Genomic DNA, 11585 nt, shown 5'->3' with positions numbered 1-11585 from the left:
TACCCCTCCATTGTAGTTGCAACTACAGTACAGCTATCTGTATTGCTGAGGCACGCAGCCTCCCCACCAATGGCATAAGCATCTGCTGGAGCTCCTGAGAGTCATTTACCTGTGATACTGGTACCAGAGGTATCTCAGGCACTGTCCTCTCCAGCGCACCCCGTCTCCTCTGCAGAAAGTACAGGATCTGTCATTACTCATCCACTTGACTGTGAGTAGGATGTCAATGGTAGATCTAGGTGTCCTGTACTGGGTGGATGGGGACCAGGTAAAACTCAGGGTGTTGTACTGAACCCTCTAACCAACAAGTTTCAGCTGCTCTCCCTCACTGAAACTGAAATTGAGCCAGTGGGACATAGTTCACCCACTTTGGGGAAATTTGTCTTGTCTGGTATCAACATGCTGAAGAGGCTATTCCAGCAACCATTGAGGGAACAGGGTACGACCAACTGCAGATTGTGGCACATGTTGGAACAAATGATACCTGTTACCTGGGATCTGAGGTCATACTTGGGTCATTCCAGTGACAGGCAGAGAAGATTGAGAAGACCAGCCTTGGGCATGGAGTTTCAAAAAAGCTCACACTCTGCAGCATTGTTCCCAAAACTGATCATGGCCCTTTGGTTCCGAGTCAAGTGGAAGGATTGAACCAAAAACTTCAAAGATTCAGTGACAAGTAGGCTGTGACTTCCTGGACTTGCACTAAGGAGTTGAATACTGTAGGGTCCCCCTAAATGGGTCAGATGTGCACTACATATCAGAGCCTGCTACTCATTGTTATGGCAGAGAATAGTAAGGGGTTGAAAATGCATATTCATAAGCTCATAAAAGATGTTGAAAGAAACTGTACCTATTTCATATGAACCAGCATCAGAGAACCTACATAGCAGTAAGAGCCTGTTATGTGAAAATAGCAGAATAAGAAGGACACATGTGATCATTATGAACAGAGGATCATGTTAGCTCCCTTTAAATACTCGAGTTCTCCATCTCCCAAGGAGCTGATCATTAGAATTGATTGCATTCACAGTGATAGCACTCAGTTCCATGATTATGATACTGTGTAAAATCTATGTCCTAGATACTCCAGATCAGTCTACAAAGCAGCTGAACATGTACCTGATATGGTGATCTTCACCTGATGAACTTCATTCTGTTTGCCGCCTACCGCTGCTGATTGAGAAGCTGACTGTATTCTGACAGCACCACGCCATAGAGTGCTGACAGCACTAAACTTCAATATGGAATCCAGCAGCAGGGCTTAATTGGGCTCATGTTCGTATTGAGCACTTAGGCACCTCTGGGTGCAAAAATATACCTGGCTGGCAGGAAGGGATCAACAGACCACACAACTCCCAACAGCATCACATCACAGATGGATCATCATGGGTCAACATAGAATTTGGAGTGGGATTGAGCACATTCCAGCAGCTAGTATGAGACCATTCATGCAGGACCAGCTGGTAGCATGCCATCACTCACTCTTCTCCTTGAGCTGACTCAGTTGACATCAATGGGAATTCAACACACAGCTGAATAAGGCATTGGCTACAAGACCAGTGTGAAACAAGATTACTGTAAGCATCATTACTAAATAATTGAAAATTTCATTGTTTCACTAGCATCAGAGATGCGTCACAGGTACCAAACTGGTATCCTGAGTTCATGCAGACGAGTTTTCGCTCTGTCCCTCTGCATCCGGTAGCTCTCTGTGAGTAGGGTGCACACAAGGTTTTTTTTTAGATTAGGTGACTCTCCATCCAGTCCAGATACAATTAGCTGTAGGAAACCTCAGGAGCATCAGTATAAGATGGAAAGAAATATCTCCCACTGGTGAGAGTATTAAGAACCTAATGGTAAACTGCTGAAGCATTCACAACATGCCAGATTTTGTAACACTTATAAAAAGCAATAAGCTCATATAAAACGAGGTACAGAAAACTGGTTGAAACATGAAATTCACAGCACCAAGCTTTTAGGGAAAGCTTTAAGTGTTTATTGAAAGGATTAACAACTAGGAAATGGAGGTGGAGTATTTGCCACAGTAGACAATAAATTCACGTCCACTGAGATAGAAACTGAGGCTGCATGTGAGATTGTTTGGGCAAGACACAGTATCAGGATAGGGCATAAAATGATAATTGGAGCCTTCTGTCACCCACCTGTGTCCCTGTTTTAGCTGGAAACTGTTAAGAAAACCTCAGTTCAGGAGACTTTAATCATCCAGTAATTAATTGGGAAAATTACAGTTTTGTTAGTCATGGATATGATAAGACATCCTGTGAAACACTACTAAATGCTTTTGTGGAAACTACCAGAATTGATAGTTAGGAACTCCGTTCATGATGTAAACACATTGTGTCTAATGGCAACAAACAGGCCTGACCTCTTTGAGGATGTTTGCATCAAAACTGGTATCAGTGACCTTGAGATGGTTATGGGAACTATGATTACCAAAGTACAAAGAACACTTAATCCAAGTAAAAAGTTATAAAAAAAAACAGTAGTGTCATATCTCAATGAAGATCTTGAAACTTTCAGTACAGGGAAAAAGCGTGTATAGGAACTATGGCTCAAGTTTAAAAGAATAGTTGACAAGGCACTGGATAGATATGTACCCAGTAGAACAGTCCATAATGGGAGGGACCCTCCAGGATATACAGTCATTGCAAAGAAACTTCTGAAGAAACAGAGATTACTGCATAAAAGATGTAAAACAAAGCATACGGCTATAGATAAAGAGATGCTGAATGAAATGCATTTGGCTGTCAAGAGAGCAAGGTCTGATGCCCTCAATGACTGTTGTAGCAGAATATTGTCAAATGATCTTTTACAGAAGCCAAAGAAATTCTGGTTGTATGTAAAGGTTGTTAGTGGCACCAAAGTTAGTGTCCAGTTTCTAGCAAGTTAGACAGGACCTGAAATTATTTAGCAAAGCAAAAGATGAAATGCTTAACTTCATTTTAAATGTTCCTTTGAAATGTTCCTTTATAAAAGAAAATCCGGGAGAATTATCCTAATTTCATTCTTGTACCACTGAAAAGATAAATGAAATAAGTATTACTGTTAGTGGCGCAGAGAAACAGCTGAGATCATTGAAATTGAACAAAGCTCCAGGGCCCAGTGGAATCCCTCTCGCTATGAGTTATTTTTATTGCAACATTTTCTGGTGATTTAGCTCTAAACTACACAACAAGTACAGTACACCCCGCCTAATGACTTCATGGATGATCATCCAGTTAAAGACGTTGTGGTTTAACCTTCATCTACGCAGTTACCTTTCGGTTGGTTTGACATGCTGACGAAGTTCCAGAACTGTTAATTGAACATTTCTATGCATGGGGTAATGGGATGGCATATTCTTATATGCCTAGTTCCCCCCACTAGAGGTTCGTTTATGTATGTAGGATCAGGCTTATGCTATCAATCGTCATCAACACCGGCTGTCACAGACGACCCCTCCATCACCATCAGTTGGCATGCCTGCACCTTCGGTTCTGTGCTCTGCTTGCCTCTGCTCCTCATCTGCATGTAAGGAGCTGCCATCTAGAGGTCTACAGGAGGTACTGCCTACTTCACACCACCTCGCCTCCAAGCTTATCCACTATGCTGGTACCATGTTACTTACGGCAACGCTGAGTGCAACTGTCACATACCTTGCACCTACCCAAATGATTCTGCTTGTGACTGTGTATGTGCAGATGGATATGTGTGTGTGTGTGTGTGTGTGTGTGTGTGTGTGTGTGAGTGTACACCTGTCCTTTTTTTCCCCTAAGGGAAGTCTTTCCGCTCCCGGGATTGGAATGACTCCTTACCCTCTCCCTTAAAACCCACATCCTTTCGTCTTTCCCTCTCCTTCCTGAAGAAGCAACCATCGGTTGCGAAAGCTAGTAATTCTGTGTGTGTGTTTGTGTGTTTTGTTCATGTGCCTGTCTGCCGGCGCTTTCCCGCTTGGTAAGTCTTGGAATCTTTGTTTTTAATATATTTTTCCCATGTGGAAGTTTCTTTCTATTTTGTTAAGTAATTTAGTTAGATGTGAATGTGTTGAGGTGAACTTCTTCAGCCAGAAATTTACTATTTTAGTATTATTTTATTATTATTATCATTAGTTCATTTGAAGGGCCTATTTATGAAAATGTGATCATAGCTATTGGCCTTCAGCGTTTCCGTTAGGAAATCTAGTGTTGATTGCAGGGTCTCATTGTCACTGATGTATAGTGCACATGGACACAAAATGTTCAGAGTGATTTGCACTGGTGCAAAGCAGCATCTAGATACCTGCTTGTGATGGTAGGTTTCCCTACAAACTCTAACTCAGAGTATTGTCAATTGCAGATCACCACGTCTAAAAACAGCAATCTGACATCACCACAATCTCCATGATGAAGCTGATTTTCGGTTTCATGGAATTTATGTAGCTCTTCACTGTTGGATGGTCACACAGCAAATGTGTCAACTAGATAAGACAGCTAGCAGGATGGTTTTCATTCCACTTTATTTGAAGACTTTTGTTTGAAATACTCCATAAATATTACAGCTGCTACAGGTGAGAAAGTTGTGTCCATAGCAACCATATCACATTATCCATAAAATTCCTTCTACACTGAAAATAACTTAACCACAAGCATAATACACCAGATCACATACAGGATGAAGAAAAATTGATGCACTCAGACTTCACAGTGAATTTTCTCATATACTAGCAATACAAAAAAAGTCCCTCACCAAGTTTTGCCATGTGCATGTTTCCAGCAGTAAATTGGCAAACTGGAACACTGTAATCACATGTATGGTAACTACCTCTGTTGGCATATAGGAGAAGTGCTGTGCAGTTGGTGCAGCGGACAGCATTTAGGGTTAGTCTTTTGTGTACTTGTGGAGATATTTCCATAGCAACTTTCATCCTCTGACAGATATTTCTTTATGTGTACCGAAGAAGAAAAATAAGAATTTTCTTACATTTAGCTTTACATTTTTTTGATATAAGAAAATGTTTTCTTACAAATTTTCATCCCGTTTCATTCCCTTAGGAGCTGAATTTCTGGAAAAACTGAAACACATATTTTTAATTTTTAACTTAGAAGTCAATTACAACTTTTCATAGATGTAGCCTTAAAATCCTTTAGTAATTATTTATTTTCAAAACAACTTTCACCCACTATTTAACCCCATTAGTGGTCAAATTCCCAAAAATGCTGAAACACGTATTTTTTTATTTTATGACTGAGAAACCAAATACCAGTTTTCGTAGCTCTAGCTTCAAAATTCCCTTAATAGCTAAATACTTTCAAACAGCATTTCCTCCCCTATTTCACCCCCTTAGGAGTAGAATTTTGGTCAATCCCTTCTTAAACACACCTACTGTATAAGACGCATACCCTCTCCAAACTTCCCAAGTTTCTATCCTTAATGGTTTAGGTTGCGCGACGATGAGTCACTAAAAAGTCTGACCCAACTTCACCCCCTTAGGGACTGAATTTCTAAAAACAGTGACACAAGTATTTTTTCATCTCTAACCAAGAACCTAAACACGAGATTTCAAAGATCTAGTGTTAAAAATGCTTTCATAATGAAATATTTTCATAAAATGTTTTGCCCCATATTGCCTTAGGGGGTGAATTTCCAAAAACATTAACATGTATATGTTTTATGTATAACAGAGAAGCCAAATACAAATTTTCATAGGTTTAGCTTCGAAAATGCTGGCACAATGAAATATTTTCATAAAATCTTTCATTCCTCGTTTCACCCCCATAGGGAATGAATTTCTAGAAACAGTGAAAAATACATTTTTTAAATTTCTGACTGAGAATCGAAATCTCCTACTTCAATCCCTTTGGGTTTCAGTTTCCAGAAATACTGAAACATATTTTTTTATTCGTAATGAGAAGTCTAATACCAATATTCATAGATGTAGCTTTAAAAATGCTTTAATAGTTATTTAATAATGATGTGTTTTCAAAAAAAGGTTTCACCCACTGTTTCACCCCCAAAAATGCTGAAACATGTATTTCTTTACTTCTGACTGAGAAACCAAATACCAGTTTTGGTAGGTCTAGCTTCATAATTGCCTTAATAGAAATATTTTTTTTAAAAGCTTCAATCCCTGTTTCACCCCCTTAGGGTTGGAATTTCGAAAAATCCCTTCTTAAACAATTCCCACAGTATTAGATACACCCTTATCCAAATTTCAAGTCTCTATTCTTAGTGGTTGGGGCTGGGTGATGATGAGTCAGTCAGTCGGTCAGTCAGGACATTACCTTTTTCATATAGAGATTTCACTCTGCTGTAGTTCACCTAAAATTTCATCTGTTAGCTTCAATACAGCTCTATCTGTTGAGGAGCCCTTACAGAAGCCGAACTGGCTCCTACATGGTTTGGCTTTTGTAAGGGCTCCTCCACAGACAGAGCTATATTTAACATATTTTGTGACCTTTCCAAGGCATTTGATTGTGTAGATCACAACACACTCTTAAAAAAGCTTCCACATTATGGCATTAAAGGCAAATCTTTGACTTGGTTAGAACCACACTTACAGAACAAGAAGCAAAGGGTTGTCTTAAGGGGGACAGGAACAGCATTAACATCAGACTGACGAAATATAAAGTATGGAGTCCCACAGGGCTCAATTCTTGGGCCATTAATTTTCCTGATCTACATTAATTATCTATCAATCACAATTAACAACAGAGCAAAAATAGTACTGTTTGCCGACGATACAAGCATCCTCATAAAAGGACCCAACTCCACAATGCAGGATACAACCATGACAGTCTCTACTCAAGTACACAAATGGTTCACTGCGAATAGCCTAACCTTTAAAAAACCAATCTGATACAGTTTCTGACAAAAAATAAAAGAAATAAAGCTCCTGAAATACATGTTAACAATCACAAAATTAATGAAACCACACATACAAAATTCCTAGGTATCCAGATAGTCAGTCACCTAAGATGGAAAGGACAAATTGATCATCTGATCAAGAAAATTAGCTCATCATGCTTTGCGCTAAGAGCTCTCCATCAGTTAGTAGACAGAGAAATAATGTTGTTGTCATATTTTTCATACTTCCATTCTGTTCTCCCCTTGGCATAATCTTCTGGGGAAATGCTGCAGGTGTTGAAAAAGTCTTCAGACTACAAAAACGAGCTAATATGTGGGTTCCCTAATGGGACATCTTGCAAAGGTCTCTTCAAATCTCTCAGGATACTTACCATCACAGGTCAGTATATATACTCACTGATGTTATTTGTAGCCAACAACAGGGAACTATTCCAGAAAAATTGTGACATCCACAACCATGACACAAGACAGGTGAAAAATTTTCATCAAGGCTCTGCAACTCTCACTAAAGTACATACGGGAGTTACGGAGTCAGGTATAAAGGTCTTCAATAAGCTCCCCATCCATATAAAAAAAGAAATAAATAATGTAGAGGTTTTAAAAGGAAACTAAAATTATTCCTCATTGAACAAACTTTCTATAAAATGAATGAATACTTAGAGTTATGATGTACAAGAGTGGGGGAAACTGCCTAATAAAAGCACTCCCTTAAAGATAAAGTGTGATGCTGTTACTTGTAGTTTAACTGAAATTGTGGTGATAAAATGTAAATTTAACTGTTTCACTACGAGAAAATGTGAACTCCCATGTATCCTACTCTCTTGAGCATTCACTTAAACCTCTTCTTAAGGAATGCAGTTAAAACTTGTATTCATTCAAACCATGACCACGAAGAAAATTTACTTCCTTATATATGTCAGTAGCATAAAAATATGCACTGTCACTTATTCTACTATTTTAAATGATCACTTAAATTGTTTTTGGCATAATGCAGGCTTTAATACTGTATGCAAGTAGTTGTTCTTGTAAAATAAACCAATGTCTGTGCAATGTGATGTATAAATGTTAATATACTACTGTAATTGCATCAATTGACTTGTCCTATATTACTTGTACACTGGCTGTATAATATGTAATCAACAGGACCAAATAAATAAATAAGTAAAAATAAAAAAAATGTATAATAATGTAGTACACAATGTTTCTTAAGCCACATGTATCCAGCATTTACATTTATATACAGTGTTTTATAATGGTGAAAAATTAAAATGTAGTCAGACAAGTCAGAAACAGACAGCTGAAACAAATGACCTGTCATGGGACAGAATAACAACAAAAACAGTATCAATTTTGAGATGCGAAAGATGATTGCACAGTTAAATAACTCATCATCAACTAGTCATTTGTACCATGTGCAGTATGTTTGCTCAGATGTAACACATAAGCAACCAGCGACAATTATAATTTCCATATTAATGACCGCATGCCATTTACAAAAGAATACATTGTCCTTAGGGCAGATGTTGAAAGCGACCCCTGCACATCCAAACACTGTGCGACCCACTGGATCATACAGCTCTGCACTCACCACAACATGGCTGCATCCACAGATACAAGGGCAGCATGAATACACACTATCAGTTCATTCTCATGTGTTGGCAGAGTAGAATACAAGTGCCCCTTCAAGTATTTCCACAGGAAGAAATCCAAGGGATTTAGGTCAAGTGAATGTGGAGCCATACAACTGGACCTTCCTCTCCGAGCTGTTTCACTGGAAACATTTTATCTAAACACTGTCACACATTAATTCCTAATTGTGGAGGTGCACCATCACATTGGAACCATAACCTCTACTAAATGTGAAGTAGATCATCTTCCAGTGTGATAGGCAAATAGTATGAGAGGTATGCATGATGTCTCCATGCAGCCAACTGGTCAGGCAACAAGTAGGGACGCAAACTCCTGTCTCCCAATACTCCACATTGATGCCAAAGTGCATTTGATGTCCACAGTTGCAGGTGATGTGTGGGTTAATGTCACACCAATGGTGGCATTGTGCATACTGATACCACAAAAGTGAATGCTGTTTCATCCAACCATGTTACAGTGTTTGTGAAGTCATCGTTGGCTTTATGTTATTGTTGGAACCATTTACAGATTTGTATCCGTATATGGTGGTCTGCGAGATGTTGGTTTTGAGTAAAAGAATAATGCTAGGGATTTGTGGAGCATGTCAACAACCATGCATTGCAAGACACACAGCTGCCTTGCTATGCTGCATGTACTTCACTGGGGTATGACTTCACATATAGCTTCCTCAATAGCTGAAGTATGGCATATCCATAGATACCTCTGTCATGTGAAAGTGAAAGGAGAGGACCTGTTTTCCAAAGACGAAGCTCCAGACAAAGAAACACATTTTTATCTGGATGATGTCAACCAGGATATCTAGCAGTATATTCATGAGTGACAACATCGGCCTGGTTATCATATGCACCAGGGACCAGAAGCATATCCACATCTTCATCATTTGTGTATGCCATACATCTGCTGCACTGTTTCAGAATAACACAAGAACAAAAGATGATATGTGTATGAATGTATGTGGAGGTCTTTCATGTGCACATTACTCCACTAGCAACTAGTCGCTGTCTAGTGAACAGTGCATACAGTATAAACACATCATTAGCTGCAGTGGGCTGTTCCACCTAATGTACATCATTTCTCTTACAACTTTTGTTCTACTTGATTCATCCCAACATTGATAATTGAGAAATGTTCATTTTCAAATTACACCATTTCCCCTAACTGTAATGCATGTGATGTTTCCACATTTCCATCAGTAACAATAACAATAATAATAATAATAATAATCCATGGAGATACTTACTAACAGAATGTGCTTATTAGAATCAGTACTGAAAGGCATAATTGTTAGTTCCATGGTGACAGTACACACTAATGGTAACTGAGTTTGGAAATTATTTGTAAAGCACACTGCTAGCCCTACTGGTAATGTAAGACCCTAACAAAATGTAATGGACCTGAACATGGCAAGAATAATAGTTGTTACTAATCAATGGGACCTTTGGGGAAGTACACAGGAAACACATTTGGAATCTAGTAATCTAGTAGATGAAGTGGTGTAAAACATGACACGCAAAAGGCTTTTTTAAAAGCTGATCAATGAAAAACATTGTACTTCCATTTCTGTGTTCGTAGTACATAGAAGAGCCATTGTTATCACTGTATGATGATTAAGACACTAGATACCTTACCACACAGACTACATTTAGCAAACAAAAACAAATACGCCTTGGTCCAGAATCAAACCCTATACCTCTTGCATGGTCATCCACAACACTGTCCAGTGCACCAACTGCATGCCACTGCTCCTGTATGCTGACAGAGGTAGTTACCATACATGTGATTATAGTGTTGGCAGATTGCAAATCTTTAATGTCCATATACTGCCGGAAATATGCACAAGACAAAATTCTGTGACAGACATTTTTGTGTTGCTAGTATGTGAAGAATCATGCTGTGAAGTCAAAATGTGAGAATTTTTCTTCACCCTGTATATCTGGAGAAATTTTATTCCCAATGGTCTCCACGCTACTCACTACTGGAATTTTGGTAAATAAAGATATGACATCAAAGCTCATCAGTAAATCATTTCCAAATAGATTTACAGTGCGTAAAATTTCCAAAAAATGTTTTGAATCTTTTCCAAAAGGGTTCATTTTTCCAGCAAGGTGCTTCATTTTCCCTAGCAAATGTCTAGTCAAGTACTACATTGCAGGATTAATCTCAATCACTACCCATCTTAGTAGACATCTCCTTTGTGGGCCTTTGATAGAGCATATATTCAAGTGAAAAAGCTGAACATGGCATCAGACTCTTGATAACAGAACTAGATAATAGAAGTCAGACTACAGACATTTTTACTTCTTTTGTGATCTTTTTTGTTCGAGCACATTTGAGCTTAACAGTACAACCACTTTGCCAGTAATTGTTCCATCTTCTTGTCCCATTCAACTGCGTCCAAAACAACCATCACATTTCTGTTATCCACTCTGGTAACCCTGATGCATTCATTTCTCTTGGCTTTTCTTTCTTTCATTGATATGCTGTTCTTGGATGATTTCACTTTGCACAGAATTATTGATAAATCTTATTTCTTCCACCCAAGGGCATCTGTAGAAATTTATCCAAGAGGAGGCAAGATTCTAAAATTGCTAGTTTTTATATAAATGATTTTGTGAGTTAAGAGCATATCACACCCCAAGAACATAATCTGGCATGATTTTCACAAGACTTCTCATATCTCAATATTTTTATGGAAGACAAATTTGATATCTAAATAAAAATATATTTCATTAACACTTACTAAGTTCAATGATCTAAAATTACACAACATCCAAAGAACTATCGACATATATATACTATTATTTATGTATCAATAATATTAGTTATACCCTGAAAAAATTTCAAAACAGAAAAAAATTAAAATGATTGAGAAAATCCTGTCAGATAGCAACAAAAGTAAGCAGTAAAAAATACAAAATTAATTTTCTTCAAATTGGAGAAATGGGAATTAAACCTTAAAACTTTTGTATTCAACTGTGATGCCATCTACAACAATCTGTTTAGTTACAAAACTTCACATGTGGACATGTAAATAGATTTGTTACATTATTTTCATGCTTTTTATTATTTAATGTTTGTAAGCACAATTAAAA

The sequence above is a fragment of the Schistocerca gregaria genome, chromosome 1 (assembly GCF_023897955.1).
Source record: "Schistocerca gregaria isolate iqSchGreg1 chromosome 1, iqSchGreg1.2, whole genome shotgun sequence".
Lineage (NCBI taxonomy): Eukaryota > Metazoa > Arthropoda > Insecta > Orthoptera > Acrididae > Schistocerca > Schistocerca gregaria.
Note: the sequence above shows the minus strand (reverse complement) of the source record.